The sequence below is a fragment of the Callithrix jacchus genome, chromosome 14 (genome assembly GCF_049354715.1).
Source record: "Callithrix jacchus isolate 240 chromosome 14, calJac240_pri, whole genome shotgun sequence".
NCBI classification, from domain to species: Eukaryota; Metazoa; Chordata; class Mammalia; order Primates; family Cebidae; genus Callithrix; species Callithrix jacchus.
Genome location: NC_133515.1, coordinates 33,496,234 through 33,513,748, shown reverse-complemented (window position 1 = coordinate 33,513,748; position 17,515 = coordinate 33,496,234). Strand labels below are relative to the sequence as shown.

At 37.0% G+C, this 17,515-nt stretch overlaps 1 protein-coding gene and 1 non-coding gene across 10 annotated transcripts in view; one reads left to right on the top strand and one right to left on the bottom strand.

Moving 5' to 3' along the window:
- The window catches only part of CTNNA2 (catenin alpha 2), a 1,148,556-nt gene that overhangs the window by 120,238 nt on the left and 1,010,803 nt on the right, over positions 1–17,515 (top strand). The gene's annotated exons all lie outside the window — the stretch shown is intronic.
- LOC144579398 (U6 spliceosomal RNA) lies at positions 12,739–12,840 on the bottom strand. Its single transcript, XR_013526832.1, has one exon. It is a non-coding gene; the product is annotated as a U6 spliceosomal RNA (small nuclear RNA).

The following is a 17,515-nucleotide window of genomic DNA, read 5'->3' as shown; positions in this document are numbered from 1 at the left end:
GGAAAATTATTCAGATTGTTAGAATATAGACAGGTAATCTCATGTAATTCATCTCCCCTATTTTAGGAAAGCATACAACAAAAATCAGATGCATGTGTACAGTCTATAAATATTTTTAGGTGAGAAATCAAATTTTTCATGATTGTAAATGGAAGAAAAAGCAAATAAGTTTAGGTCAAAAAATACATAAAATGGCTGGAAGATTGATTTTATCATATTTTTACTTTGTTTCAAATGTTATAATAAAATTATTAGAGCTTTGCCACTGAACCAATCTCTCTCAGACTCATACCAAGTAGTAGTTCTGTAATTTGACTTAAATCAATTGTTAAAGAATTCTTGAGTCAATGGAAGACATCTCTCTTTCTCTTCCCCACACAGTCTCTCTCTTTCCCCATGCCCATCTCTCTTTCTTTCTCTATTTTCTATACTTTCCTTCTACTACTTTGCAGGGAAACTTCCCCATTTTTTTTTTTCATAGCAAATATGAGAGACGCTCTAGGCAAGTCTAGTTTAAAAACAGAAAAGATTATCCCTGATTTCTGAGGGAGGATAGACAGTTTTTTAAACAGAAACAAGAAAGAGATTGGGGATTCAGCCGGATATGAAAATAGCTATATTCATTAAGTAGAGCTATGAAAACAGTTGTAAATTTGGATAATAAGCAAGGAAAGATATTTGAATTTCATTAGGCTTTTTTTTTTCTCTACAGTTAGCAAATATCTCACCTTCTAAAATTGCTTCAATTGTGATTCACCCACAATAAGCATGTAATTAAAATTGAAGAATGTTTACCAGGTGAGGGAAGTTGATGAAAGGAGGTTGGAGAAAGGTTTGGAAAATGTGAAAAGAAAGGCAATTCAGGGAGCACTCTGCAATTTGGAATATATTTTAGGAAAGGTAATGTGGGGGAGGATTGCAATCAAATAGATGTTCCTGGTTCAAGACTGGCCTGTAGAAGCTAAGTCACCAGCATTCTTTTGGTGGTGGGTGTGAATTAATTAATTCATTCAATCAATATTGATTTAAAATATATTGTGCTTTGACTTCCACACCTCTGTGAGAATAATTGATGGGAATGCCATTTCTGTACTCATAAGGCTTATACCCTAGAAAGGGAGATGGAAATAAAACATAATTAAGATCAGTTCTGGTGAGAAGTGTAGAGTACTGTGAGCAGAACTGTGTGGGTATGTGTGATGTAGGGGGAGGGATTTCTGCCCCAGTCTGGGCACAGGCTCAGCAATATGTCCCTTGCTCTTATCTCCAGAGCCAGGTATGCAAATAATTATGGCACAGCATACTTTTTGCTCTTAATGGCAATTTGTGGCACTGCATTGAGAGCATAGCAGGAGTCCCTATTTCATTATAGATGTGTCAGGGAAGGCACACAAAAGACAAAGAAACCAAGTTCAGAAAGATTGGCATGAGTGTGCAAACTGATGTATTTGGGAGCTATTACATCCTTTTTTGAATAAAAACTCAAAAGATAGGAAAGAACATTAAGTACTTCAGTGTTGCTGGATACTAATAGTGGTGAAGGGACATTATAAAATGAGATACACAGGTAAAGAGAGGGACTGATCAATAACACATTTTGTCATGTGATAGAGACTCAATTTCTGATGCATCAAATAATTAATGGTGATATGATAATTGCTATAATTGAGAAATGGAAGATTATGGCTCTTAATAGTTTAAAATGAGGTACTTACATGTCTAAAAAAAGTATAAATGTTTGAGAGTGTAGAGTCATCTTAGGGGCTGGGAAATCAATATGCTGAAGTCCAATGGACAATGGTAGAATATAATAGAAAAGAGCATCTGAAAAAGTAGATACTATGAAACTTTTGTTTCAATTACATGGATACCTGTTTGTATGCCTTGGGTGCAGATAAGCAGTGGAAAATGCATTTCTTACTGTGGGTTGGAGTTTAAAAAGCCTGAAAGTCACTGTTGTGGAAGCATCCAGTTTCTCAGGTGTGTTTACATGCTGAGGAGGGGAGCCTGGAGAAGCAGCAAGAAGACCAGGAACTGGACAGACTCGAGTCTCTTGCTCCTGAGCCTAAATACACCAGGGCCAAGTGACAACACCAATACTTTGCCTTTGGTCCTAGGGTGACAACAATCATAAACCATCCAGTTATCTCCTTGGTGTGATATAGATAAATTGAGAATTATGTTTAGCTCAAGGTAGGTATTTGCCCTTTGTAGATAGTCGATGGGTTAAATGTCCAGCTACAGAAACTTCTCTTTGGCCCTCTGGCAGGCTTGGAAATTTCTGGGATTCTTGGACCAGGTCTGTATTCTTTCTGGCTCCGCTTGGGGGAATGAGGGAATGGGTGGTTGTAGGTGTGCATTAGGAGGGACAGTTGAATATTTTCTACTTCATATATTTTGATTAAATGGTGGGAAAACAAATCTCCTGTGAAAGTACATTATCTTTTTTGTGTGTTAACCAGAAATTTAATCCCAGGAATCAATTCTTCAAGCAGAATTTTAATAGAACACAGCAAGTGGCCTTCTGAGGTGGCCCTGGTATCTTCAACTGTAATAGAATGTGCTCTGTTCTTAGATACAGAAAGCCCAACCAGGGAGCAGTGATCCCAGAACAGGGGCTTCAGGCAAGGCTTTTCAGGATAAGGGATGTGTGACTTTGATGATAAACCCTAATTACAGGTTAGCCTGGAAAGGGGACCTACCGGATAGGGAATTGAGAGGGGTATGTTTTTGAGAAAAAATAACTAAGTTTGTACCATTAGCCTGAAATCTCACCACTCCCTTCACCAAACTCTGATAGTGAGGCCTTTTATAACTTCTTGAACTGGCTCTGTGCAAATTTTACCAATCCTGTGGATATGTAGTTCTTTTTCTCAAAAACACACTAGGAATGGTAAAATGATTAGAGAGAGGGATAGAGAGAGAGAGAGAGTGTGTGTGTGTGTGTGTGTGTGTGTGTGTGTGTGTGTGTGTAAGTCCAGAAGACATGGGAAAGATGTGAGAAATGAATATGAATCTGAAAAGCTAAACAGGGCTGGATGCTGAACAGCATTGTGAGATAGGAGGAATTGCTGAAGGTTGCTCTGGACCTGGTGTGGTGGGTTATCTTGGAGAGGTCTGAGGTGAGGGCAGGGAGATTGGAACATGGAGACTAATGAAATACACAATTTTCCCCTAAGACTTAGGGAAATATTACATCAGTAAAATTATATAATATTTAATAATTTTCCTGTGGTCCTGAGCATCTACTGAGGCTCTGATAAAGATGTATGGTTAGATTCAGGTTTTCTAAGATTGCCTGTCCCTAGGTCTCACCTCCTAAATGACTGCTTCTCCTCAAGACAGCTTCTGAAGCCAAAAGCTTTATGGGTGACAGCTCTAGGAATGCATTTCAGCATTATCATCTCGTGAGATCAGCACCCAAACATGAAGGCAAGCGCTACAGACTTGCCTCTAATGATGTAGATGGTTTTGCCATCAAATAAAGAATGTGTTGTGTCAAAGAACCAGGTTTCTTCCAACTCTAAAAGCCTATGCTTCTTCAGTTATTTCTATTTTGCTATCAACCATAAAACAAGTTAGCATATGAATCCAGGGAATGAAGAAACTCCAAGAGCTGTTTGAAATGTGCCATGGAGGGATTGGCATCCATGTTCTTAGAGCTACTTTAAGGGAAGTTTGTGGGATGATTGGCATCCTGTAAATACCCAGTGCAGTGCTGCCTGCTACCTCCCCCTCATAGCAGATTTCCTGTCCTGCGTGACAGATCCGGTAGAACAGATAAAGTGCAACTTCACTATTTCAGGCCCCATTATAACATCACTGAAAATACAACACAAATTCAATTCTGTCTTCATAAACATATGGTCTATCTCCCGTGTAATATCATAGTGCATCTCTATTAAATCTTTCTGTGGTTGATATTCAAATGGAATTATACTATAGTGTACTTTTATAGTTAATCTTTTGTGCTTCAAATGATTTAGAAATTTTTCACATAAGTAAAACCTGGTTCCAAAATATTCAATTGATGATTTATTCTTGGAGCCTATTGTTAGGTTGTTTAGTGTTTGACTACACATTGTGAAAAGGTTAACATTATTTGTCCAAGGTTTTTGATATTTGATGCCTTAAAAATATACTTTTCAAAACAGACATTTCATTTAATGAGGGGAAATATACTGTTCTCTGAATAGCCTTTACAATGTTCCAGCTCATAAAAGTGTTTTAATATGGAATGATGAATTCTTTGGACAATAGATTGAATATATATTTTATAGGGTACATATAGGTACAGATATTCATTTATAGGTATAGCCCATTTATTTAAAAAAATGGTCACAATTTTTAGTCATTCTTGAGAAAGTGTTGTGGAAATTAATTGGTAGTTTGACATAGGTTTTTCCTATTCCAGAAACATATTTTTTAAACATTCACATTAAAAAATTGGTGAAGTTGGCCTGGTGCAGTAGCTCATGCCTGTAATTCCAGCACTTTGGGAGGCCAAGGCAGGCAGATAGCTTGAAGTTGGGAGTTCCAGACCAGTCTGGCCAACATGATAAAACCCAGTATCTACTAAAAATACAAAAATTGTCTGGGCATGGTGGCGGGTGCCTGTAATCCCAGCTGCTCAGGAGGCTCAGGCAGGAGAATTGCCTGAACCTGGGAGGTGGAGGTTACAGTGAGCCAAGATCAAGCTACTGCATTCCAGCCTGGGCAACAGAATGACTCTGTCTCAAAAAAATAAAAAATAAAAATGGGTGAAGTTGCTTCAATATTCCGTTGTCAGTTGTAGAACAACAACATTTTTTCTTTGTAAAAATCTTATAGGATAGGTAAATATTTATACTTTTAGAAAATTCCAAATGCCCATCAATGATAGACTAGACAAGGAAAATGTGGCACATATACACCATGGAATACTATGCAGCCATAAAAAATGATGATTCATGTCTTTTGTAGAGACATGGATGAATCTGTAAACCATCATTCTCAGCAAAATGACACAAGAACAGAAAATCACACACCACATGTTCTCACTCATAGGCGGGTGTTGAACAATCAGAATACATGGACACAGGAAGGGGAGCATCACACACAGGGGTCAGTTGGGAGGGACTAGGGAAGGGACAGTGGGAGGTCAGGCGGTTGGGGAGGGATAACATGGGGAGAAATGCCAGATGTGGGTGAGGGTGGGATGGAGGCAACAAACCACCTTGCCATGTATGTACCCATGCAAAAATTCTGCATAATCTCCACATGTACCTGAGAGCCTAAAGCACAATTAAAAAAAAGAGAGAGAGAAAGTAAAAAAAAAATAAATTAATAACATTTAAGTATGTTGTCTTAACTGAATTTTTTTTTTGCTCCATAGAAGCAGTTCAGATGATTCCTGCTTATTTCTAATTCCAGCCATAAATATCACTTAATCTGTGGTTAAAGTATTTTTCTTTAATGGAATTTTTCTCCCATAGCTTTAAGACAGCTTCTGGCTTACAATTTTTTAATTAATTTTATTTTCTTAAGGTCACACTATTCCCAGCCTTTTAGACATTTTTCATGATCTGTGACTCTTATCTCATGGGCAGAAGCTGTGTCCTCTTTCCTTTCTCTTCACCGCTCTGTGCAGCTCTGACCCTTTAGTCAGTTTTTCAGAAACCTTAACAATTCTGCCTTTGGAGTAGCGCTGTGCACTGTGGAGGGCAAGATAAAAATTGATGTAAGCCAATTGATTATTTAGCTCTACTATTGCAAACTCCACATTTGTTTCCTGTTACACCAAGAATAAAGTCCAGGTCTTTCCTAGTTCTTTTGAGACCTCCTGCCTCCTTCCCAGCTCTCCATTTCCATCTCTTCCCCTCCCTGCTTCCACTATACCAGCCATATTGGCACTCTTGTGGTTTCCCAAATATTGTGAGAATTATTTTTCTCTAAGTTTTATCATCAAGATAAATTGCTGGGAGTGGAATTTCTGAGTTAAAAGATATGAAAATAACATGTTTTAATGGTTAATATAAGATTGCATCTGAAGGTGCCAACCTACCTTCAAAGCAGCTGTTTATAAAGAATATAAAGAAAAATAAAGAGTACCTGTTTCCCAAACCTGTAATGCTGCTCTTTTGAGCTTTTAATCTTGGCCACGTATTGGCCATCTTTTTTTAAATATTAGTAGGACCTAGCTTTGAGTGGATTCATTATTTAAAAAATTCTGTGCAGTTCCACTTTTGCCATCACGGTCCTAAGCACTGCTCTCTAGAGGTGGTGCTGATTCTGGTGATTAGTAGGCCCAGAGTGTGGTTATGGGAATGTGTGGCTGAGATGAAAGGAAAGGTTGGAGTGTCAGATGTGCAGACACAAGGATGCTGAGATCAACAGGAATAATACCAGAAGATGGGGTAAGGAAGAATGGGAGCCAGGTGCTCTAGGCATTGATGATCTCAGTGTCTTGAGAGATGGGAGAGGGAGGAAAGATGCTGAAGGGAAGCTCCTTGAGCAGCTGTCTGTATGGGTGTATTATCCATGTATTTTTTGAATTTTCTGAATTTTGTGATTTCTTGAGACCTTTATGCCTTGCTAAACCTGGAGAGACTGTCCCTTCAGAGCTAGCAGATTCCCAAAGGTAGCAAACAACTTGCCTGGGTGTACACTTTTCAATTGCAAACCAACAAATCCAAAGCCCACATCCTAGTCACAGCAGCCAGCTCCTTTATCTAACGCTCTCACACACTAAGCCAATATTTCTGCTGCCCTCTATCATCCCAGGGCTAGGTGTCAGACAACTAAGCATTGACTCTAAAGCTCAGAGCCTGCTGAAAGTATTCAGATTGTCCAATCTTAACCTTGCTCACACTTGGCTACCCTGCTTTACTCATTCCTTCCTTCCTGCAGTACCGCAGTATAGACCCTGGGGCCTGCTGTTCCCTTGCTGCCTCCTTCACTCACTCAGGTGCTTCCAATGTGGCACTGTAAGGAAGGGCATAGCGTGTCCCCACCTGTTGGGGACTGTGAGTAACAGATTTTCTAACTGTGAGTAATAGAACTTCTTTTAATGGCATTGACGTCGTTGTGTTGTTACTCAGTCACCTCTATGAATCAAATTCCAAGAACATTTAAAACAGTGGGAGACCATCAGAGAATTGGGCAGGAAAATTAAATATTAATAGTCTATCATGCAGCTGTATTTTTACACAGAAACACACATTGACATTGAAAACTGATCTATGTAAAAGAGCTGAAAAAACCCAGGTTATTTAAAACAGTATGTACTTTGGTCCCAATTATAAAGAAAAACTTTTAATATACATAGTGTTAGACACAGAAACAAGTAGTGTAGCATAAAATACCCAAAGTGCTAAGAGCAGAATTTGGGATAACTTCTTTTTATTTGTATTTTAAAATTATTTTCTAAGTATTGGGAATTATTTTGTGTGATTCCAAGTCTTATTGTAGAGTGATGCCATTGATGTATCTTTTACTCCTTTGGGCATGAGAACCTTGATTTTGATGGTGATGTAGGAGACACCAGTTCCAGACACACACATTAAACAGTGCCATGTGGGTGGGCCTTCAACCCTTTTCCACAACCAACATAGTTGTATTTTGGAAATGGCTGAGTTTGTGCTCTAAACTGAGAATAAGGTACATTTTATTGTACGTATACATAGATAATGTATGAAAAATCTATAGTATATTTAGATAACAATTTCCACTCTTCCTCACTGAAACCTGATTGAAACCCTTTGTTGTAAAGTCCATCTTCCTGAGTTCTTTTCTCATGGATCAGAGGATCCTGTTTTATGTGCCCCATGGCAGATTTTTTTTTTCTGTTTCCTTTATGTTATCAAGTCCTAGAGTTTCTCAAGTATATTTTCTCAGCATTTTCTCTAAACACAGTCATTCTGGAGGCTTTTCTTTCTTCTGTGTGCTGTGCTCATAATGTTGAATGCCTTACATGATAACCGCTGATTTTGCTTTTATCTGTCTGTTGAATCAGATAGTTGTCTACTTGGGTGTGTAGTCCTACATGTGATCTCTCTGCCAGGGACTTGCTCTCTATAATCAGTGCTCTGTATACCCAACTGAGGAATATTTTACACTCATTTTCTTATGTATAGGATCACTCATACTTGGGGCCTGTGCTGAAAGAACTTTGACACTGCCCAGTGTCAATAAACCACTACATGTCTCCCAGATAGCAGTGCCTCAGTATTGTTTGCTGAATAGCCAGGGGGTTGTTACATACTCATTGTCATATGTATATGTGGCATACACATTTTAGATGGAGGGGTTGGGGGCATGTCTTTCTTTAATGTTTAGGAGAATTTTAGGTGGATTTGTTCTATACAGGTACAAGAAATTCTAACTCGCAGTATACTAAAACGGATTTAATAAACTGGAATAATATTTGCAACACAAAGTTTAGAGCACCCAATTGCCTTCCTCTTATCACCGTGTATACTCTTTAAAGCAGAAAAAAGTAAATAGTTACAATCTGAAAATCTGAAGTGACATTAAGTTATTTTCTAAAGGACCAAACCACTTGCTCCTTCACTCCATAGTGTTACTGAAGCATGATTTGCCCTGGCTTTTGTGGTCATTAGTATTGCAATCTCTCTATGAAAGTAACAGTTCTAGGTGAATTATGACTTTTTGGACTTACGGTTTATTCCACTGAGAATAGATTTGTTTTATATTCCTTAAATTGTTCTATGAAGACAATTCACGTACTTTAAAATCCCTATAATTTCCATATATTTTAGCAGACTAAATATTTAAGGGTATATATTTCTCAATTGTGAAACAGTTGCAGTGGTTTTAGATGCATATGTTTTGTCTTTCTTTCAAATCCAGATCCCATAGTGACGATAATTTAGTTTGTTTCAATAAAATATTTTAAGGTCTTTTTATTGAAGCAGAAATTAGAATAATTATCATTATTTATAAATACTGCTTGACATAAAAAGAACTCCAAAGAAATTATGATCATTCTGTAAAACTGAAAGTAAAAAACACTTAAAAATGCGTGAGCATAATATAAAATATTCCTCAGTAAAAATTGTGTGCATAAACAACTTACATTTTGGAACAGAACTTGGAATATTCAGTTTGTCTAAATAAACCCCCAACCACAAAATTTGAATGAAAGAAAATATTCTCTAAAGTAACAGTAAATATATTTCTTAAATATGTTTCTTCCCTTTATTAACAAATAGCTAATAAGGATCCATCCTGTTTTTAGTACAATGCTTCTAGATTGCCATTTACCTATTCTAGTAAATAGGTTTGCCAGACCTACAGTTGCCATGGTGGTAGGTATAATGTGAAAAACAATTCATGTGGCCCAACACCCAGGTTATGTTATAGGTTATTATACTGACTATGAGTAGTATTTCTCAGTAGGATCACTGTTGGTATTTTGAGAGAGAATATCCATTGTTATGTGGGATTTTAACATTGCACTATGTTAAACAGTGCTGGCCTTTTAATCACTTCGCAATGATTGGGACATCCAGAATGGCCCCTGGAAAATATTGTGTGAGTAATACATCCCCTACCTGAAATCCACTGATATAAAATAGGGACCAGCAACATTTTTCTGTAGAGGTAGATACTAAATACTTCATATGTGTGCGCTATACAGTCTCTGTCTCAGTTACTCAACTTGGCTATTGTGGTGAAAAAGCAACTCGCATATAGATGACATGAGAAAGAGTAGCTGTGTTCCAATACAGACTTTATTCACAAAAGCACGTGCTGGGCAGATTTGCACTGTAGGCTGTAGTTTGCCAATCCCTTCATAAGTGCCACAAGTCTACCAACCTGAACACAAAGAATGCTATTTGGTAGTATCATGAAAATTAGGAGGTTTGGGGCTGCAAATAATATGAAATTATATCTGCTGTTTCTAAAGATAGAGTGCTTTCAGTCTTGGCTAATGTAATGTGTGATTGTCATAAGAGACCTAAGTGCTTTCCATCCTCTACTCTGTTAATCTCAGTTGTTGTCATTATCTCCCCTCATAGTCACAGATAGATGCAACAGTGTCATGCCTCGTTACAGCAGAGCACAGGGAAGAAGGACATGTCCATATATTCCAGGAATATATGGACTTCCCAGAAGTCTCCAGCTGAGTTGCTATCAGATCTTGTTTGGCTGCATCTCCAAACCCGAACTAAGAAATGGAAAAAGGAAACGATCCCACATATTTTACATAGGATAATTGCGACGATTCTCTTCCTTAGCCTGGAGAGACAGATTCAGCCTTAACCCATACCTGTAGATGACCAATATTTGAATGAGCCATGATTACATGGGTAAGAAAGAGCAGGGGGCTTTGAGATGTGAGTAAAGAAAGATGTCTGTGAGATGCAGTGTTTTCCACGTTAACTAAATTGCACTAAAACATAATTCTGTCTTAGATGGTATTTGAGTCTATTTGTTTCCCTCTGTTTCCCAACTAGTCAAAGGGAGTGTTTCATTCTGCCTATCTTTGGTCAGAGGACAGGGAGGAGTGTAGACCAACATTCCACCTACTGATGACAGGTCATCTGTCTCTATTACTGAAGAACCATTGCAGAGCCTATATTCTCCTGCTAAGAGGTCAGTAAAACCAGTATAATGAATGACAGATAGTGTTTGAACTTGGTTAACAAACATCACTTAGCAGTACTTAAGGAACCTCTCAAACATGCCCCTGCTAATCATACATAGTATAGACTCTGGTTTATATTATAAGAGTTGAAAATAACCTGCTGAAAAGCATTTTCACTGAAATGGTGAAATATAATTATTTTGGTGCTAAAGCAAATACAGAAGACCCATGGATTCTTTTAAGTGCATAAAGTTGCTGCCTTATAATTTTAGATGAAGCAGGTGATTTGTCAAGAGAATAATTTGGTGGCTGGGAGGTACAGATATAACTAGAAGCTGGTTTTCCCACTTTGTTTTACTGTGTTTCCTGAATTACATTGTGGCATTCCTGAAGCAAAATGCCTGCAAGAGACCTTATGCTTATCAGTAGGGATGGCTCTGACTCAAGTCCGGATTTTTTTTCCTGGAGCTGTTCCTGAATGTTGAGCTCTTTCAACTGTCAGTATTGGGGTTGAACAAATAACTTTCGATGAAGCTCTATTTATTATAGTGACTTTTGGAGACTGATACTCTACTATTTTGTGGATAGGTATGTTCAGAAGACCTTGTTTTGCATGTCCCTCTTATAATTCATTCAGTTTGGAAGGGTCTGCTCCTTTAATGCCCATCATTTACTTATGTGTTTATTCAAAAATATCAAATTTACTGTTCCATCCTCAAGGATTTCAATATTCTAGTGTGAAAGAGAATGAGCCGAACAATTAAAATAGAGTGAGATATATGGCACAATCGAGGGAAGCATGGTGTCCTCTAAGATCAAGGGTGGCACTGAGCAGGTCAAGAACTGACTCCTGATTGAGTCTCAAAAGATAACCAAAAGTAAGTGAAGTAAAGAAAATAAGGATAAAACTGGCCTATGGAAGGAATGACACAAGAAAAGGCTTAGAATGAATGACACAAGAAAAGTATTAGAGGAATGGGAAAATATGGAATGTTTGGAGAACGGCTAGCAATTCACTAGGTCTGGAGTTCACAAAGAAAAGACTTAAGATGTGCAATTGGCAAATACTGCATAACCGGGCTGTACTGGGGGACAGTTAATGTAATTAGAAATCTATTCTTAGGCAGTGGGAGTCATCAGAGGCTATTCAATGGGACAGTGACATTATGTCATTCATATTTGTGAAAACCATTATGGCTGTGGGATAAAGAATGAATTAGAGGGGGTAAGACTGAAGGTAACAAGACCAATCAAGAGTCTGTTTCAATAATCTAACAAAGAAAGGCCAAAAGCCTTGATTAAGGCAGCGGTGGTGGAGAGAGAAAGAAGAGATGGTTGTGAAACAGGTGCTGATAGAATTTATTAGACTTGAACTTTTTATTGTAGGAGGTAAGAGAAAGGAAAATAACTAAGAATGACTCCTGAATTTCTGACAGGGCTTGATACATGATAGTTCTATTCATTGACATAGAACTATAAGAGTTGGGCCAATGTTGTAGAAAGATGAGTTCACTTTTAAGTCCGTTCATTTGGAAGTGCTTGGAATCCTGGTAAATCATTGTGTATAGGAGGCTGGAACCCAGGAAGGAGCTCTGAGCTAAAGAAGTAGATGTGGGAGTTTTCAGCATAAAGTAAGACACGGACATGAATGAGACCACACAAGCACTAGAGCTGAGAGAGATGAGATACAGCGATGGAGTTCAAAGCAGAAACATGAAGGGCATGGGTCTACAAGAGGATACAAAGAGGACTAAGAATAAGATGTTGAGAGGGTACAAGAAGGCCAGGAAAGTGTGGTATTCTTAAAACAAAAGAAACAACAATATTGCCAAATATTTCTGTATTATCAAATAAGATAAGATTTTAAAAGAGGCCCCTGGGTATTTTGAGATGATATACTTATTGATTCTTTTTATTTAGATAAGGATTGTGTGATCATTATATAAGTAGAATATATATATATATAATGTATATGGTGAAAATATATATATATAATTTTTTATAATTTAAGAATCACCCTAAACCCACTGCCCAGCATAACTGCTGTTAAAATTTTGATGTATATCTTTCCAGACTTTTTTCTGTATGGAAATATATTCTTTATATCCAGATATATGTCTATATATAACAAAATGAGTTCATACTATAAAAATATTGGATGCTGCATAAATTTGCTTGTCATTCTTGCCCGAGACCATGATAATCTTCTCCACATCTTTCTAATTTTAGTATATAAGCTGGGAAATCACATGATGTCCATTGAATTAAGTAAATAGAAGATCATTTTTAATTTTACAAGACTAATTTCAGTGGAATGGCAAGGGCAGCAGCCAGATTGTTGTGGGATGGGGAATGAGTAGGTAGTGAGGAAGCGGAACAGGCATTATAGACTATCCTTTCAAGAAGCTAGGCTGTGAAGGAGAAGGGAAGTATAGAATGTCAAGTGAGGAGTAGGATGGTGAAGGATCTTTTTTTTAAAAAACAATTTGTGTTTTAGTTTTTTAATTAGACAGTACTTTCCACTGCCTAGGAAGAGCCAGAAAAGGGGGGAAATTGAGGATACAGAGGAGTACAAATGATGAAGTGAGGCCTCAGTCAGGAGGCAGGAAGCAATGGGATACAGGAAAGAAGACCCAAGTACCATATTTTAGTGAGGCAATTGGGAAGCAGTTAAGGCTATAAACAGATGGTGATACATTTGTAGATGTATCATCTGAGGGGATTCTGGTCATCTTAGAATGACTATGGCTGATGTATGAATGTATTGAGTTATTTGATGGTTTTTGAACTTGTAGGAAACAAAGACCTTCTAAACTGGAGTAGATCCATTATCTTTTCACTTTTATCTTGAGAGTAGTATCAAGAGATGCATGTTAGAAAGGCCTAGTCTTCTCTGACAAACTGAAAGGTCAGAAGTGGACCCTAATCACTTCAGCTACCTTAAATAATGCATTAGGGAATTATTATCCACATTTCTGTGAAGTTTCTTGAAGCTGTGTATTTTCTTAGTCTGTTCTGCCCCCACCCAAGACTTGTCACTCATGAAATAACATGTTGAACACATTTCGGGAAGTTCAGTTGTAACTTGGAAGAAACACAGACTTGGAACAAACTTTGGTTGAATTCCACTAACCTTGGAAAAGCAAGCTTTAATTCTCTTATGGGCTAAATTGGGGTACCATCACTATTGACCTGACAGCAGTGTGAAGATAGCATAAGGTAACACAGGTCAAGTGCCTGCACAGTAACTGCTTAGACAGCATGTGTTTGTGCCTTCCTCCATGACTGTCTTGTACACATGTTCTCACTCTCAGTCATTGACCAAGGACTCCAGCATGCCAGGGTTTGATAATAGCAACATGACACTACTAATAATTATAATAAACTTTGGCCAATGACCTGTAGTGTTCACTGAAATCTTTGTTGTTGGGAAATGTAAGTATCATGAAATTAATGGAAAGGATTATACTATCTTGAGATGTAAAATATTAACAGGACCTCATTTGCATTTCCTAAAGCCATGGTAGATTCATTATTTATATTTATAAAAGCATATTACCTGAGGCATTTTTTGGCTCACAAATACAAAACTAAATGCCACTGATGACCAGAAGGAAAGCTTAGTTCTTATTTCTTTATACATGTGATTTTCTGTATCGACAAGCTTAATAAGATGATTTACTAAGGAGAATATATGCTGAACACAACTTGTGCTGAAATATCAATCCTCACTATAAAAGACTTCTAAACAAATATAATTGCTGTAATGTGTTATGACCTTTCAAGTCTCATAATTCAGTTGAAAGGGGCAAGGCTAACACAATGCAGGAGAATTATTTCTCATTTACTCTAGCTGCCACTGGATGCGAAGCAGTACCTGTTCACATTCGATCCAGTGAATCAGCCAGTCTGTGACATAGGAAACTGCATGAGGCAGGTCTATTAGACTTAAATAATTTCCCTATGAGTTTCTGCTACTTAATTCCTTTATAACTCATCAGCACATGTGCAGATTTAGCCTCAACTTTTAAAATAATATATAATAATTCGCTAGAGCTTGCTTTAAAAATACAAGTCCTTGGATACTAATTAAGTATTTTTTATAACTACTTAACTGTTACAAATAGCTCTTAAATATCTGCATATCTTTCTTTATATCATGCTTACTTTTTCTTCTTGATTCTCCATCCTAGAGAGTCAAGAATACTTGGGTACCTTTTCATAGTCTTGGTTAATTTGTTTCCTGCATTTTTCTTGGTAGCACTTCAAAAGATCATTGATTATTTCCCCATTACTCTGTTGCACAAACTACTTAATATGGCTTTATTAAGACATTCAAATTTGCAGCTGCCATTGGTTACCTCTGTACTGCTTGATCTAAATGCTAAGTTAAAATGAAATGATTTAGTGGTCCCAGAGATGCCCATCCCAGCAGAGCCCACTCTCTGAGGGCTCTCCTCTTGGTGAATGGATCCTGCTTTTATAATCTGATGAGTCAGAACAAAACTCATCTCACCAATCAGCAGTAAGCGAGTCTAATTCACCTTAATGTTTCCCACATCACCTAACTGGAGCGTGCCCAGAGTAAGTAGTTAGTATATATATAGGCATTGAATAAATGACAGATGGATAACTGAATGAAGGAAGAGACAGAAAGCTTTATATTTAATGATGTGTTATGGGATTACACTTCTTTGCTAGGATATCAAAGGCTTTCAGAGAAATAATTGAGAAGCAATAGACTCTTGCATTAAAAGTAAAATTTATCTATATAAATTAATTAAAAACACCTTAATTAAATTTGAGTTTCTAATGTATTCGGGACATAAGTCCTCATGAAAAGATTTTTTTTCTTTTTAAAATTGGTTGTCTAACTTTTAAGTAAAGATATCTTAATACTAAAATTACTTTTAAAAATTAACTCTTGCATGACTTGGTTACAATTTGAGGGTTTTCAAAGCCTTGTCAAATGGGATTCAAATTATATTGTGGTAACTGTTGTGGGAAATTTGGGTTGGATCAAATAGATTAGTTTTAGTATAACTCAAAAGACTCTCGTAACACAATAAAAACTACATTAAAAAAAAATATCAAAGGCATTCTGAGGGAGAAAACTTACTTTTTTCCCCAGGTCTGTAGCAGCTAAAGTGAACTCAGTAAAAAAAAAAAACTTTCTGCATAAGAACATTTGTATTATATTTTAACCTGTGTGTGTGTGTGTGTGTGTGTGTGTGTGCGCGCGCGCGCACGCGCGTGTGGAGAGAGAGAGAGAGAACGAAACTTCAACTTGGCAAAGAATCAAGTCCATGAGTACTCATAGCATTTTGAGTAATGCCCAATACTGCTAATCATTGTGAAAGCAAAGAGTCTCTGTTCCTGAATATATTAGAGAGCACAAAACTTACATAAATCAAATAGAGAACAACATAAGGTAACTTGTATTCAAATCATATATTATATGGTAGTTATTCTAAATACTGGTGGAATTCAGAGAAAGGAAAAGTTAATAGGACTTGTGTAAACAGGGAGGCTTTGTAAAGAGGTTGGGACCTGAGAGGGCCTTGAAGACAAAATGCGATTTGAGTCAATGAGGAGAAGGAAGACTTCCTGGGGGGCATTGTGGGCTAACCTGTAGAGTTTGACCTATGCTTTGCACAAAGTTACTCATGTGGAAATCAGAACTGAATCAAATATCATTAGTCTCAAAGTTACTTTTTTCTGAACAAAAATGGGACACGATTTAACATGTTAAACTACTATCCTGTTCTCATATGTACTGAAACTGTACATATTTCTAAAATAAATAAAAGTAAACCTGAATGTAAATTATGTTCTCTAAATAATACCAAGACATCGTGTGTTTTCAGGGTTTGGGGAAGTACTAAACAAAGAATATGTCTAAAAATATGTCTGAAATGTATTTTAAACACTATTACTCTCTAGTAAATGGTCCCACAATTGAAAAGATAAAGAACCGATACTTAAAAAATATAGATAAATATTTGGATATTTCAGATGTTCACATTTAATCAACACTTATGAAGGGTCTAACTCTCTACTATATCCTACAGATGACAGAAAATAAGTGAAAAACTGAATTTGTGTCTTAATGAGTTCATAACTTGGTGACTTATGTCAAACTGTATGTCAATTTCTTAATGAGCCAGTTAAGAAAATGTTAAGATCTTCTGTTACTGACTGTAAATACAGTCTTGATTTATGGATTATGCAGAAGGTGCAGGGTGAGCATGTCAGTATTTGGATATTGGAGGATGAAAAGGGATGTGTCCCAGGCAGAAATTTTGGGAAGAGGCATAAACCATGTGTTGTAATGTGGTCCACACCTTATTGGAGCAGAAGAGTTTTGTTAAATAAAATCCAACAGAGCAGGATCAGAAAGTGTAATATCTGCCTGGTTACAAAGAGGAGTTGTTGGAAAAGAGAATTAAGCAGTTGTTCTGGTTTTCTAGAAAAGCAATGTTTAGGATAATTAGTTTGGGCTAAATTATACAGTGAGACTAAAGGAAGGCAGTTTGGTGGCTATTTTGCTATAATCTAAATATGAAATGTTGAGAGACTAGTGAAGATTTGAGAAATATGGTTATTGCATATGGAATTCTAATTTATGGGCAGAAGAATAAAGAGTAAAGTAATTGCCATATAAGATAGGTTTGTACTGAATAATTTAAAGTTACTTTTGGACTGTAAAGATGATTCCTTAAAACAACATTACCTGGAATACTAACAGTTCTGATTTTCAGTTGTGGGACTCTATTGTTCAAATCTGAATTGCAGTGTTGCTGAAGGATAATAAGCAAGTTTCAAATTTCTAAATAAGTAATTTCATTTAGATAACTTGAGTACTTGATGGGATGCTGGACACCTCGCATGGCATATGAGTAAGCAGTACTTACCTGGATACCA